Source organism: Chiloscyllium plagiosum, unplaced genomic scaffold, assembly GCF_037043375.1.
Source record: "Chiloscyllium plagiosum isolate Xiang-an unplaced genomic scaffold, Cpla_swu_hap1 HiC_scaffold_14, whole genome shotgun sequence".
Taxonomy (NCBI): Eukaryota; Metazoa; Chordata; class Chondrichthyes; order Orectolobiformes; family Hemiscylliidae; genus Chiloscyllium; species Chiloscyllium plagiosum.
This window is the reverse complement of record NW_028270152.1, coordinates 36,116,973-36,130,179: the sequence shown is the minus strand read 5'-3', so window position 1 is coordinate 36,130,179 and position 13,207 is coordinate 36,116,973. Positions and strand designations below refer to the sequence as shown.

The following is a 13,207-nucleotide window of genomic DNA, read 5'->3' as shown; positions in this document are numbered from 1 at the left end:
GGTTGCTGCCAATGACATATTCACATGTTCTTTAGTTCTGATTGGAACCTAGTAACTATCTAGTACAGAATAGGTATCAGATGACAGGGTGGCCAAGTGAGCATTTAATGTCAAGTCTAGAGATAACAGAGGCAAGAATCAATCTGAAGAACATTATCTGGACTGCTTCCAATAGAAGGATATCATTCCTCAGATAAAGAAACCAAAATTGTTCACAGCATTCACCTTGTCTCGTTTTACTGTAAAAGAGTAAAGAGTTGCCTATCTTTGTACTCTATTTCCTTTGAAATAAAAGTTCATTTGCCTTCCCAATTACCTGCTAAACTTGAGTGCGAGCTTTTTATGATTCATGCATGAACACCCCCAAATCACGTTTGCGTTGTAGTTTTCTGCAGTCTATCCCCAGTTAAATAGTATTCAGCTTTTATATTCTTCTTGCCAAAGTTCATAACCTCACATTTTCCTGCATTGTATTCCACCTACCAAGGTTTTACTCACTCAATGAAACTGTCTATATCCTTCTTTGTGTCATCCTCACCAGTTCTTTCCCACCTATTTTTATGTCACCTGCAAATTTGACTATAGTAAATTTACTTCCATCCCCACACTCAGTAAAATATATTGTCATTAACGTAGCCCCAGAAGTGATCACAGTCACGTTCTAGGTTGCCGTCTTGAAAAGGCTGCCTTTATCTTTATGTACTGTCTTCCATTAGTTAGCTAATCTATCCATGCTTATATATTACCCCCATACCATGGGGTCTTATCCTATCGAGTGCTGTTGGAAATGTAAACTACTGGTTTCTCCTTATCTATACTGCTTGTTACCTCCTCAAAAAATTCTAATAAATTTATTAGGCATGATTTCTCCTTCATATTAGACTGTTTGACTGGATTATTAAACCATGTATGCCCTTAAAGGATCAATACAGTTATAAGATGCAGATGGCAGTGGACATCGCCGGACACATCATCAATTTAAACTTTCCCATCCAAACTCAGAATCTTCAAAATCCCTTCCTAAAAGCACCCAGACATCATGAAATGTACACTTGCTCCAGGTCAGTGAGAGATGGGCAACACGTTCACCTTAGCAGCAAGGTTTACATCTCAAGAATGACAAAAGGAAAACCTGTAAAGTAAATAAATTGTGCACTTCAATAATTTAGAATCAGGGTAAGAATGGTAACATCACTTTTGCATAAAAATTTCTGGATTCAGTAGTAAAATAAGATCTAAGTCCAACAATCAAGACAATCTAATTTTATTGATCAAATAGTGTACTCTGTTGTTCTCTCTGCTTCAAAGGTCTGTGTGATAATTTTTAGTTTGCTTGACAAGATTAGCTGTGAAATTGCGTGATTTATCATTAAAAAATCTGAATGCTTCCTTTCAGAGACTGATATTGTTAAAAGCACATCAATCAGTTTTAATCTTATCTTGTTCCTCAATTAGTTGTTTCGAAATTCAGAATTCCAACTCCCGTTGTGCAAAAGAATTGCCTTTAAGAAACATAGAAACAACTAGAATATCTTCTAATCAAAAAGAAGAATAGACATGAAGAAAGTATGAAAGTCTATATTTACTCAGGACACAGAGGGAGCAGAGATCATGGAGGTATACAGCACGAAAACAGGCCCTTCAGCTCAACTTGCCCATGATGCCCAGTTTTCACGATTTAAACTAGTCCCATTTACTTGCATTTGGTCAATATCCCTCCATATCTATCTCATCCATGTACCTATCTAAATGTTTCTTAAATGACAAAATTATACTCAATGGGGGAGGACTTTTGAAAGTGAGGGTTTACCAGACATTCTACTGAAATTAAGAGCAGGACACGTTTTATATCTTTTCTGCAGTTGTTCTTCCAGGCTAGTTACTTGTTGGGCAGGTAAGGTAGTGGTACTAAGATACAACTGGGCTGCCAGTGAAGAGGAGAAAGGGAGAGAGGGATAAACGAAGATTATTACAGAAATGGGAGATTTTCAGGAGAGATTGTAGAAGTTAAATAGTTGTTCGGTGGGGGACATCACTGGGGAAAGTGGCAGCTGATCCCAGGGTCAGTGAAATGGTCCACTTGTTGAGCCTGAAGGTAACACTGTTGCTCTGGTCACTCAATCCGAGCCATCTCCTGAGAGAGGATTAGTCACCTGCCCAAACCTACCACTTGACAGCTGATTGGTTGCTCACTCCCAAGCCACCTTTCTTAAAACTGGAGTTGGGCAGGTTTGAAGATTTTATTCACCAACAGATGCAAATCAACCCATTCATCAAAGTTAAAATTACCTCCAAAGAACAACTCAAAGGGTGTGGAACAAACATGGAGAACCACATACAAACAAAGAACACAAGTAAGAAAAGGAAAGAAAAAAGCATTTTAAATGGTTTAGGTGTAGACAATCCCAAACAATCCTGTCAATTTTCTCACTCCTTTTGCATCAGTGTTTTTTGGTACTTCCGGTTCTCTATCTGAGTGATTTATATATGGTGTCCAGTTCAATGTAACAATGAGGACAATGTAACATTCAAATCACAGGCAAAATAGAGACACACGAGATAATTCTTTGAAGCCTGACCCTTAATCAATAAACACATTGAAATGGACCCCATATACAAACCACTCAGATACAGAACCAGAAGTAACAAAAGAAAAGAGACCCAGACATACCAGGTAGGACAGACCACCAACACCTGATCGAAGATGCACTGATGATGTCACTTAGCGAGGCGACGAAATGTCTGCAAAAAAACATACTAGCTATGCGAACAAGTATATGACCTCAATTTTTTTTATTTGTTCATCCATGGATAGAGTAGATAGACAAAGTCTTTTCCCTGGGGTCGGGGAGTCCAGAACTAGAGGGCATAGGTTTAGGGTGAGAGGGAAAAGATATAAAAGAAACCTAAGGGGCAACTTTTTCATGCAAAGAGTGATGTGTGTATGGAATGAGCTGCAAGAGGAAGTGGTGGAGGCTGGTACAATTGCAACATTTAAAAGGCATTTGGATGCGTATATGAATAGGAAGGGTTTGGAGGGATATGGGCCGGGTGCTGGCAGGTGGGACTAGATTGGGTTGGGATATCTGGTCGGCATGGACGGGTTGGACCAAAGGGTCTGTTTCCATGCTGTACATCTCTATGGCTCCATGATAGTGAAAGAATGGCAAGGGAGAGGAGGGATATAGAGCAGCAGGAAAGAGAAGGATCTCAAAGCAGGCACTCAGAACCACAAAGGGGAATGGGTGAGGTGAGGACCTCGAAACCCAGCAACATCTTGAGGAACAGCCGAGAGAAGAATGCCAAGACAATTAGAAACATAGCTGTATTCATTGGAGCTGATTAGATTTGGTTCTTGTTGTACTATAGAGAAAGGAGCTGTCTGTTTAGTCTGTCTCTATTGTTTGGTTAAGGTCTTTTCTATTAAATGTTAACATAAAACTTAAATTGGTAGGAAATCTTTAAAGTACATAAAGAAGCAACATAAATAAGTAAACATTATCACTAATGATTAATTAAAATTTATTAAAGATGGAAGGATAGGTGATGTATTAACGCTGCAGCATGTGGGAGCTTCTGGATACCATCGTGATCCAAACATGTCTGCAGTAATTGTTTAAAATTCAAGCAACTTCAGCTTAGAATTCATGAGCCATAAGTGTTCAAGCATGAATGGGGAGAGGAGTGGTTGCATATAAATACTGGGTGGGACAGACCACCAACATCTTATCAAATCACCTTATCAAACACTGATGATGTCACCTAGCGAGGCGACAAAACGTCTGCAGAAAACCACATCAGCTCAACGAACAAATCTACAACCTCTGTCTACAACCTGAGCTACAAATTCTTTCAAAAACTTTAAAGAAAAGTATTGCTAAATACAAATTTGATAAAATTTTAGAAGAAACACAGCTCTTCAATTATCATTTACAAATTTCTTCTCTTAAGCACTTAGACATTCTGGTCTCAGAAAAAGCTGCACATTTATATTGATAGTCAGCAGCTTAACGATTAAGACTAATCTTTCAAACTAGCTCATCGAACAGGAATTGGACAGGTTCAGATCAAGCACCTATTTTCTACTCATTCACTTTTACTTCCCATGAGGCAAAAGTTCACTCTCTGCTGGGCGTGTATTTCTCAGTGCCAACCAATCCACTAACAGTTCCATTGAAATTAATGGCCACTTGAGAGTCTCTTGCCTCTCCACTGCAATTTATCATATGGTAAGCAGAGGGGAGGGAGGCCAGCTTGAACCCCATCAGGTCCTGGTCTCTGTGGCTCCTGGTGGCAAAACAAACGTATATTTTTTATAGGACCTTTGTCCAACTGGTGATCTCCTCTCCAAATGCTCATCAGAGAATACTTCTTCAAGATTAGGCCCCTCTCCCTCACTAATTTTCACCCCTACAACTTGTGCTACACAGCAACCACTCTCTCTCCCCATTCATGCTTGAACACTTGCCCCACCCATCACTCTTTGCAATTCCCCCCCCACCAACATCCCATCCAGCTCCAGTAATGAGTAGAAAGGTGCCCATTGTTGAGACAAAGAATCACCAGCTTTCAGATTTGGGAGATGGAGTTCTTTCTCAAAATATGGAAAGTAGTCTTTATCCAAGTAACTTCACACCCATTGGAGCATTGTATGGTTGCAAGCAGCCTACCAAAGTGGCAGTGGGTTTGCCTGTTAATTATTTTTATCGGGGTTGGGGGAACTTTGGTGAAACATTAAATTCTACCCATTTTATCAGCCTATCAGTATTTCACCAGGAAAATCAAACGTTTGAAATGATGCCGTGAATAAACTTAGATCAGTTGGATGGTTGTAGATGTTTATGGGAATTAAAGAGATCAACTAGAAGGAAGATCCAAGAATTGGTAGAACTATTACATTATCACATTTGTAGTTTACACAAAACCAGAGCAAAAGCATTAAGCTGTGCTAGATTTGTGAAGGTCATAATTACAATTACATTTATGTCATGTTCACTCCAAATAAATCCACAAAGTGACAAACAAGCTGACAAAATGCAGCAACTCAGACATAATTTTTCTCTAAAAGGTTTTCCTGTGAACTGGCCACAATTGTTAAGGTTTATTGTTGCAACCACTTTCTTGTGACAGATTGAATATTCTATGGAGTGAATGTTTTAACCAAGTTATACGTGAGCATTTCTGGTGCTGCATTTGTACAATCACTAGGGTTTGAAAATAGATGTTAGCTAGACCAATGACACGTTACATTCAAATAGTAGTATTTAAGATTTTACTACAGTGTCCTAATGTAAAGTAATAATGTACACAATTGATTGTCAGCGTGCATGTTGCAATGCCTCGGTATTGTTTTGTAAATGAGAATGTCAGTTACTGTTTACTTTCTAAACTCTAGGAATTCTCCAATAGTTATCATGGACAGAGCCAGTAATATCCATATTTCAGCAATCAATGAAGAAAAGTGAATGTTGTGTTTTGTGCATAAGAGCTTTGCAAAGATGACACAAATTGCTATGTCCAAACACAAGCTTTATTTCAAATGCTTTTAATATATTTGTTCTCCTGTTTACAGTTGCTTGCTTTCACTTTAGTTTCTCTTTCACAGTAGCCCAAACCCAGGCCGGAGTGCAGACCCAATATGACAGTGCCCTGGTTCAGTGTAACCTCAGTGTGGATTTTCGGCCTTGAGGTGAAGCCTGCTGTGGTCTGGAGGCTAGGTGCCGGTGTGGACTGGGTTGGGAGGACTGTTATTCCTAACTTTTATTTCTATATTTTTCTAAATTATTCCTATGATCTGTAACGCTGGACTTTTTTTTAACTTTTCTAATTTTCTTTCCCCTAGAAATTTGTACTTAAGAATCTAAACCTAGGTATCTTTGTACCTAAGATGGTACCGTAAGTGGTGACTTATAAACTTTTCACTTTACTCATGTGAGTACATGTGACAATAAAGTTAACTCTGAATTCAAGTTCGAATAACAGCACACAGAACAGAAAGAAGTCAACAGGCATAGAATCAATCACTGAACAACTGAACATTTGACCATTATATCCTCTCCCCTTGTGAAAATAAAGGACCATTCTTTTAATTAAACCATCCGAAACAATAAATATTTGCAGATCAAATCATTTCTCACAGTTCAGTATTCTATCTCCTCTAAGCAAAGGAACAGTCTTTGGGTCATGACGATGGCACTGAGATCTACAAACTTTAGGCGAAAGATGCTGGAGATTAGAGTATAGAGTGTGGTGCTGGAAAAGCACAGCAGGTCAGGCAGCATCCAAGGAGCAGGAAAATCGACGTTTCGGGGAAAAACTGAAGCCTCATTCCTGATGAAGGGCTTTTGGTTGTGCTTCCATGATTAGATTGATGAGGCAGATAAGTGATAATGCAGTTGTACATTGGGGAAAAAAAATACATCTACAAAATTAGTGTCCTTGAAATATCCTGGTCTACTCATGGTCAAGCATCTCACATTCCATGTTATATTGTCATTCCAAAAGTTATGTGTTGGCACTGAGCAACTGCTTAATCAGCTACGGTTTGTGGTTATGAATTGGCCATTTGATGCAAACTAATCTCCAACTTCAAATAATGATTTTCTTTTATATATTCACGTGTCAAAGTATACTTTTGCTTCACCTGTCAACTTGTGACTTCTGTTTTCAATGTCATTTCTCATTAGATGGCAGTGACAGTGTAAGAAAGATCAGTGGTATAAACAGTTTGTAGTCCTCTATCATAGCTTCATCCAGTGTCTTTCTGGTCAGAGTGTGTGAAGTGGATTGATGCATGTGAAAGAGGATATAAAGGAATTGTTCAAACAACTGTTGACTTGCTCAATATCACAATTTGATTTCAGGTTGTATCACAATATCAGGTTGTGCTAAATTACTTGCAAGGAAGCCGATAAAATGACTGGAAAAAGACAAGCCCAATGTCCATAGTGATAGCTTCTAGCAATTCCATTTTGGAGATAAATTGTCTGGAATGTCAATAACCGAAGAAGTAGTCATGGAATTTACTGTTGCAATTTCCAACCATTTGCTTTGTAGATCATGAACATCAAGCAAAAAAAAAAGTTGCTTGTGAGGGGCTTGCTCTCTTCTCTATGGTATCTATATCAAATTGTTGCCATGGTTTTGTTCTAGATCACTTTTTTTACTGAGTGTAAAAGCATGGTGATCTATTGCTCACAATCAGACTGTTTCATGGGGAAGATTCAACACACATTGCTGTAATTTATTATGGTTAGCCACTCCAGTTCCATATGCTATCAAACAATGAATATTTATTGCATATCCTGTAATGCATTGTGAATTCTGTAATATAGAATGAAATCTTGCTCTATTTAATGAGGCAACTTGGTTTTTAGCTACTGGCCTACATTGAGCAGGACACTATGTCACAGATTCTGCCAGCAACTATCTGCAATCTCATACCAAGATTTGTGCTTGCATGTAAAATCACCATGATAACATAGTCTTCAATGTTGCAAGTCATTTCACTATCTGTAATGCTATGTGTGAGAGAACATCCAAGCATTTCAGCTATTTCATTGTGTGAACCTGATAGATGTTGAAGTTGTATTCATAAAAATGATTTTAACTATCGGTAAATGCATAGATGGCAAGGCTAACAATGTAACATGTGCTTAATGATCAGTGCTGAGAGTGAATTTTCTGCTATTGAGGTACACATATCAATATTTATGAGCATAGATGCAAGCTAGTGCTTCCTGCTCTCCAGTAGAGCATTTGCATTTCATTTCAGACACCAGGCATGATGTATGAGGGATTGGTCATCATTTCCATCTGTGCAATGTGAGGATACGTTTCCTATCACAGTTCCTCAACTAACATCTTACCCACTAGTGGGAAGAGATTGTCATGTAAGTTAATGCCAGAATCTTAGCTTCCAGAACATGGCTGCAATCTAAAAAATGTGTGGAATGACTTAACAAGAAAAGCAGCTTACTCTTTTATTCCATTTACATCCACACCACCTGCAACCTCACTACTTTCAAGTTGGATGCAGTGGCAGTGGCTCTGACTCCTGGCTGAGAAGTCAGAGGTTGGCCATTTCTACTGGCCACAAATCGATTTACCAGTCATCAAGCAATAGACTGCCTGAGTTTGTCACTTCCAGCTTCATAAAGAAAGGGATGTCCCATCTCCACAGCAGCGCAATCACAAGCTGTGCCCACTATTGGAATAGCAGTCAGACCTCAGGGAAGAACCATGGAGGTCCTCAGTTGGATGATAAATTAGGCTGATTCACCAGGACCTGCCAGGGATGTCCCAGCATCTGGTCTGGGCACAAAGATTAAAAAGGCCAGGGCTGTTGCCTGAATGGAGGCAATTCTTTCTGAGAAGGGGAGGCTTCTTGATTGGACACAGGATGCCTGAACAGGAGGGATCCCCCTCAACCAAGCCCTCAGAGTTTACCAGGCAACATCCTATTGACCACTACTAGCAGAGGCAGGGTGTAATCTTTAAATGACTATTAAGTGGCCATTTCAGGGCTTCAATAGGTCGAAGGTCAGGCAGACCACATGACACCTACCACACCACTTATAAAATTCTAGCAGATGGGAGTAATTAATGGGCATGGCATCTCCTGTCACACCCTATCTGCCAGCCCACACTTGTGGATAAATAAATACACATTTCTCCACTTGTGCTCACTCTCCAATATCCAGCATGCCACTTTTCACTAGTTTCATTGTCTTACTCATACTCTGCTTCTCATACTCTCTATGCAATGCAGCCATAACTTCCTTGCACCACCCATCTGGCAACTACATGCTCACTGCTCTGTGTAGATACTAATACAATAGACTATAGGATTGATCAAAGAGATCAATGGAAAGCAAATAAAGAGGATATAGATTCATATAGCACATAAAAGATCCTTCGGCCCATCGAGTTTGCACCAATGTAACAACCACTAAATTAGCACTAATTCCAATTTCCTGCACTTCTCCCATATCCCTGAAAGTTATGATATCACAAGTGCTCATCCAGATTTTTTTTTAAAGGTTGTAAGTTTTCCAGCATTCACTACCTTCTCAGACAGTGCATTCCAGATTCCCATGACACTCTGAGTGAAAACCTTTTTTCCCAAATCTCCTCTGAATCTACAGTCCCTAACTCTATGCCCTCCCATGATTGACCCCTCAACCAAGGAAACAGTTGCTCTCCATCCACCCTGTTTGTACCCCTCAATCTTATACACCACAATCATCCCCCATCCCTGCCTTCTATACCCTAAAGAAAAGAATCCAAGCCTATCTAGTCTCTCACTTTAACTCAATTTCTCCATCCCAGGCAACATCTTGGTGAATCCTCTATACCCTCCCTAGTGCTATCTGTTGTGAAGTCACCAGAACAGCACACAGTACTCCAGCTATAGCTCTGTACAATTCCAGCATGACCTCCTTGTTCTTATAATCTATGCCACAGGTGTTCCATATGTATTCTTAACTATCCTGTTCACATGCTCTGCCGACTTCTGAATCTTGAATAATTACCCCAAAATCCCTCTGCTCCTCTTAGCTATTCAGTGTTTCAATATTCATTAAATACTCCCTCATCTTGTTTCTTCTTCCAAAGTACATCACCTTGCACATATCAAACTCTGCCCATCTGACCAACTCATCTATATCTTCCTGTAACCTGCGGCCATCTTCTTCACTATTAATCAGTCTTGATGTTGCCTGCAAATTTGTTTACCATTCCCCCCAAATTCTCATCTATATCATTTATGTAGAACATAAAGAATAAGGGTCCCAGTACTGACCCTTGTGGTGCAATGCTGTACACTGGACTCCATTCCAACAGCCTTTTCCCACTACCCTTTGTGTTCTACTACTAAGCCAGTTTCTGATCCATCTCACCAAGCTTCCCTCAATTTCCTGTGCTTTAACCTTTTCAATCAGTCTCCCATGTGGGACCTTGTCAAAAGCTGTAAATCAGGAGATGAAAGGGAGAGAGAGATTCAGTGAAAATTCAATATAAACTACATCAACCAAGCTTTCTTCACCCACACACTCGATCACGTTTTCAAAAATTTCTAACAAATCTGTAAGGCATGACCTCCCTCTGATAAAGCGCAGTAGGTCAGGCAGCATCCAAGGAACAGGAGAATCGACATTTCAGGCATAAGCCCTTCCAACGTCGATTCTCCTGTTCCTTGGATGCTGCCTGACCTGCTGCGCTTTTCCAGCAACACATTTTCAGCTCTGATCTCCAGCATCTGCAGTCCTCACTTTCTCCTCCCTCCGATAAAGCCATGTTATCTATCCTGAATTAATTTCCAAGTGAATATTAATTTGCTCCTTTAGAATTTTCTCCAATAGCTTTCCTGACCACTGACATGAGACTCACCAGTCTATAATTTCCTAGTTCACCTCTACCACCCCTCTTAAAAAGTGAAACCACATTAATCATCCTCTAGTCTCTGGCACTTCCCCCACGGCCAGACAGGAATTAAACATTGTGTCATAGCCCTTGCAATGTCCTGTCTCACCTACGACAGCAGGCTCAAATGCAATTCATCTGGTCCAAGGGACTTGTCCATTTTTAAGCCCGACAGAGCTTCCAATACCACCTCCCACCTCCCACCCTATTTCCTATTTCAAACTGTGCAAGTTCCTCATCAGTACAAAATTTAGGAATGGGAACTATATTTTCCTTTTCCAGATTGAACCAAAGAGAAGTATTCATTTACCATTGTTCAAATATCCTGCAGCTTCACATTCAGATTGCCCCCTTTGCCCCTAATGAGCCCCACTCTTTTCCTAGTTAACCTCTTCTGTATCATGTATTTATAAAATATCTTCAGAACCTCGCAAATCCTGTTTGCAAGTCTTTTATTAAGCCCCTTTTTTCTTTTCTACTTGCTTTCTTAAATTCTGTCCTGCACTTCCTGAATTCCTCTAGGGCCACAATTGAATTGCTCTATTTGTCCTTGTTAAAGGATGTTCTCTTATAGATTCAGAGTTGTACAGCCTGGTAACAGACCCTTTGGTCCAACTCATCCATGTTGACCAGATATTGTAAATTAATCTAGTCCCATTTGCCAGCACTTGTTCCATTTGCCTCTAAACCCTTCCTATTCATGTGCCCATCCAGATGTCTTTTAAATGTTGCAATGTTACCAGTTTCCACCACTTCATCTGGCAACTCATTCCATACACACATCACTCTCTGCTTGAAAAGGTTTCCCTTTCGGTCCCTTTAAAATCTTTCCCCTCTTATCCTGAACCTATGTCCTCTAGTTCTGGATTCCCCCAACCCAGGAAAAAGACCTTGTCTATTTACCCTATCCAGGCCCCTCATGATTTTATAAGCATCTATAAGGTCACCCCTCAGCCTCTGACGCTCCAAGGGAAACAACCTCTCAGCCTCTCCCAATAGCTCAAACCCTCCAACCCTGGCAACATCCTTGTAAAGTTTTTCTGAACCCTTTCAAGTTTCACAACATCTTCCTTTAGGAGGGAGACCAAAATTGCATACAATACTCCAAAAGTGGCCTAACCAATGTCCTGTAAAGCCGCAACTTGAACTCCCAATTGCTATATTCAATGCTCTGACCAATAAAGGCTCCTGAATTGTCTGAAACAATTGCTCTTGCATTTACCTCTAACGGATGCATGTTGAACATATAGTATTTCAGAACACTCAAAATAAGCAAACTCCTACTATGAAGAAAAGTTCTAAAGGGAGGACCACAATCTGTGGTTGACTAAGGAAATCAGGGAAAGCAACAAATTTAAGGAAAAAATATATAACTGTGCAAAGATGAGTGGTAGGTCAGGATTTTGGTCAAAATATAAAGATCAGCAGTGATTGACTAAAAGGTTAATCAGGGAAGAAATTAAAGTATGAGAGGAAGCTAACTAGAAATGTAAAATCAGATAGAATTTCTCTAGATATTTAAAAGGAAAAAAGCAAGTAAAGTGAGTGTTAATCTTCCAGAGAGTTACTAGTGATAATAAGGAAATGCCAAATAAAATAAACAAAACTTTTGCTACTATCTTTATACTAGAGAATACAAAATGCATTCCAATAGCTGTAAATTAGGAGGTAAAAGGGAGGGAAAGATTCAGTGAAAACATAATCCACAACGGGAGTGCTACTAATGAAACTGATGGAACTGAGGGCTGACAAGCCTTGGGTTCAGAGGGACTTCATGCTTGAATTCCAAAAGGCATTGCAAATGAGGTGGTAGATGCATTGGTGTTAATTTTCCAAAATTGCCTCCTTTCAGAAAAGGTTCCATCAGACTGGAAAGTAGCAAATATAACTGCTGTATTCGAAGACAGAGGCAAAAAAAAACAGGAAACTAGAAGCTATTTAGTTTGACATTTGTTGTGGGGAAGGTGTTCGCATGATCATTAAAGTGATTATAGCTGCACACTTAGAAAAACTCAAAGAAATCAGGAAAAGTCAGTATTGTTGTATAAAAGAGAAGTTGTGTTTCATCAATTTATTGGAGTTTTTTGAAACAGTAACGTGTGCTGTGCATAAAAGCAATTCTGTACATGTATTGTATTTGATTTCTAGAAGGCATTTAATAAGCCACACCAAAGATTATTACGGATTCAGTTATGGGCAGCACGGTGGCTCAGTGCTTAGCACAGCTGTCTAACAGCACCAGGGACCTGGGTTCAATTCCAGCCTCGGGAGACTATCTGTGTGGAGTTTGCATATTCTCCCTGTGGAGTCTGTGTGGGTTTCCTCCAGGTGCTCCAGTTTCCTCCCACAGTCGAAAGATGAGCAGGTTAAGTGAATTGGCCATGCTAAATTGCCCATAGTGTTCAGGGATGTGTAGGTTAGGTGCATTAGTCAGGGGAAATGTAAAGTAAAAGGATATGGAAAAGGGTGTGGGTGGGATGCCTTTCGGAGCGTCAGTGTGGACTTGTTGGCCCGAATGGCCTGTTTCCACACTATAGGGATTCTACAAAAATAAAAGTGCATGGTATAAGAGATAATGTATTAGCATTAATAGAAGATTGGCAAAAAAAAAACAGACAGAATATGTTGTAACCTGACTGGCAGGATGTACCAAGTGGATTCCTTCAGGGATCTGTGCTGAAGCTGCAACATTTTAGAATTTACATCAATGACTTAGATGAGGGGAGTGAAGGCATGGTAGCCAATTTCACAGACAACACCAAGGGAGGTATGGAACTGGATTAGA

The 13,207-nt window shown here is 39.8% G+C and overlaps 1 protein-coding gene across 3 annotated transcripts in view; it reads right to left on the bottom strand.

Moving 5' to 3' along the window:
- Positions 1-13,207, bottom strand: part of cacna2d3a (calcium voltage-gated channel auxiliary subunit alpha2delta 3a) — a 953,727-nt gene that overhangs the window by 880,179 nt on the left and 60,341 nt on the right. The gene's annotated exons all lie outside the window — the stretch shown is intronic.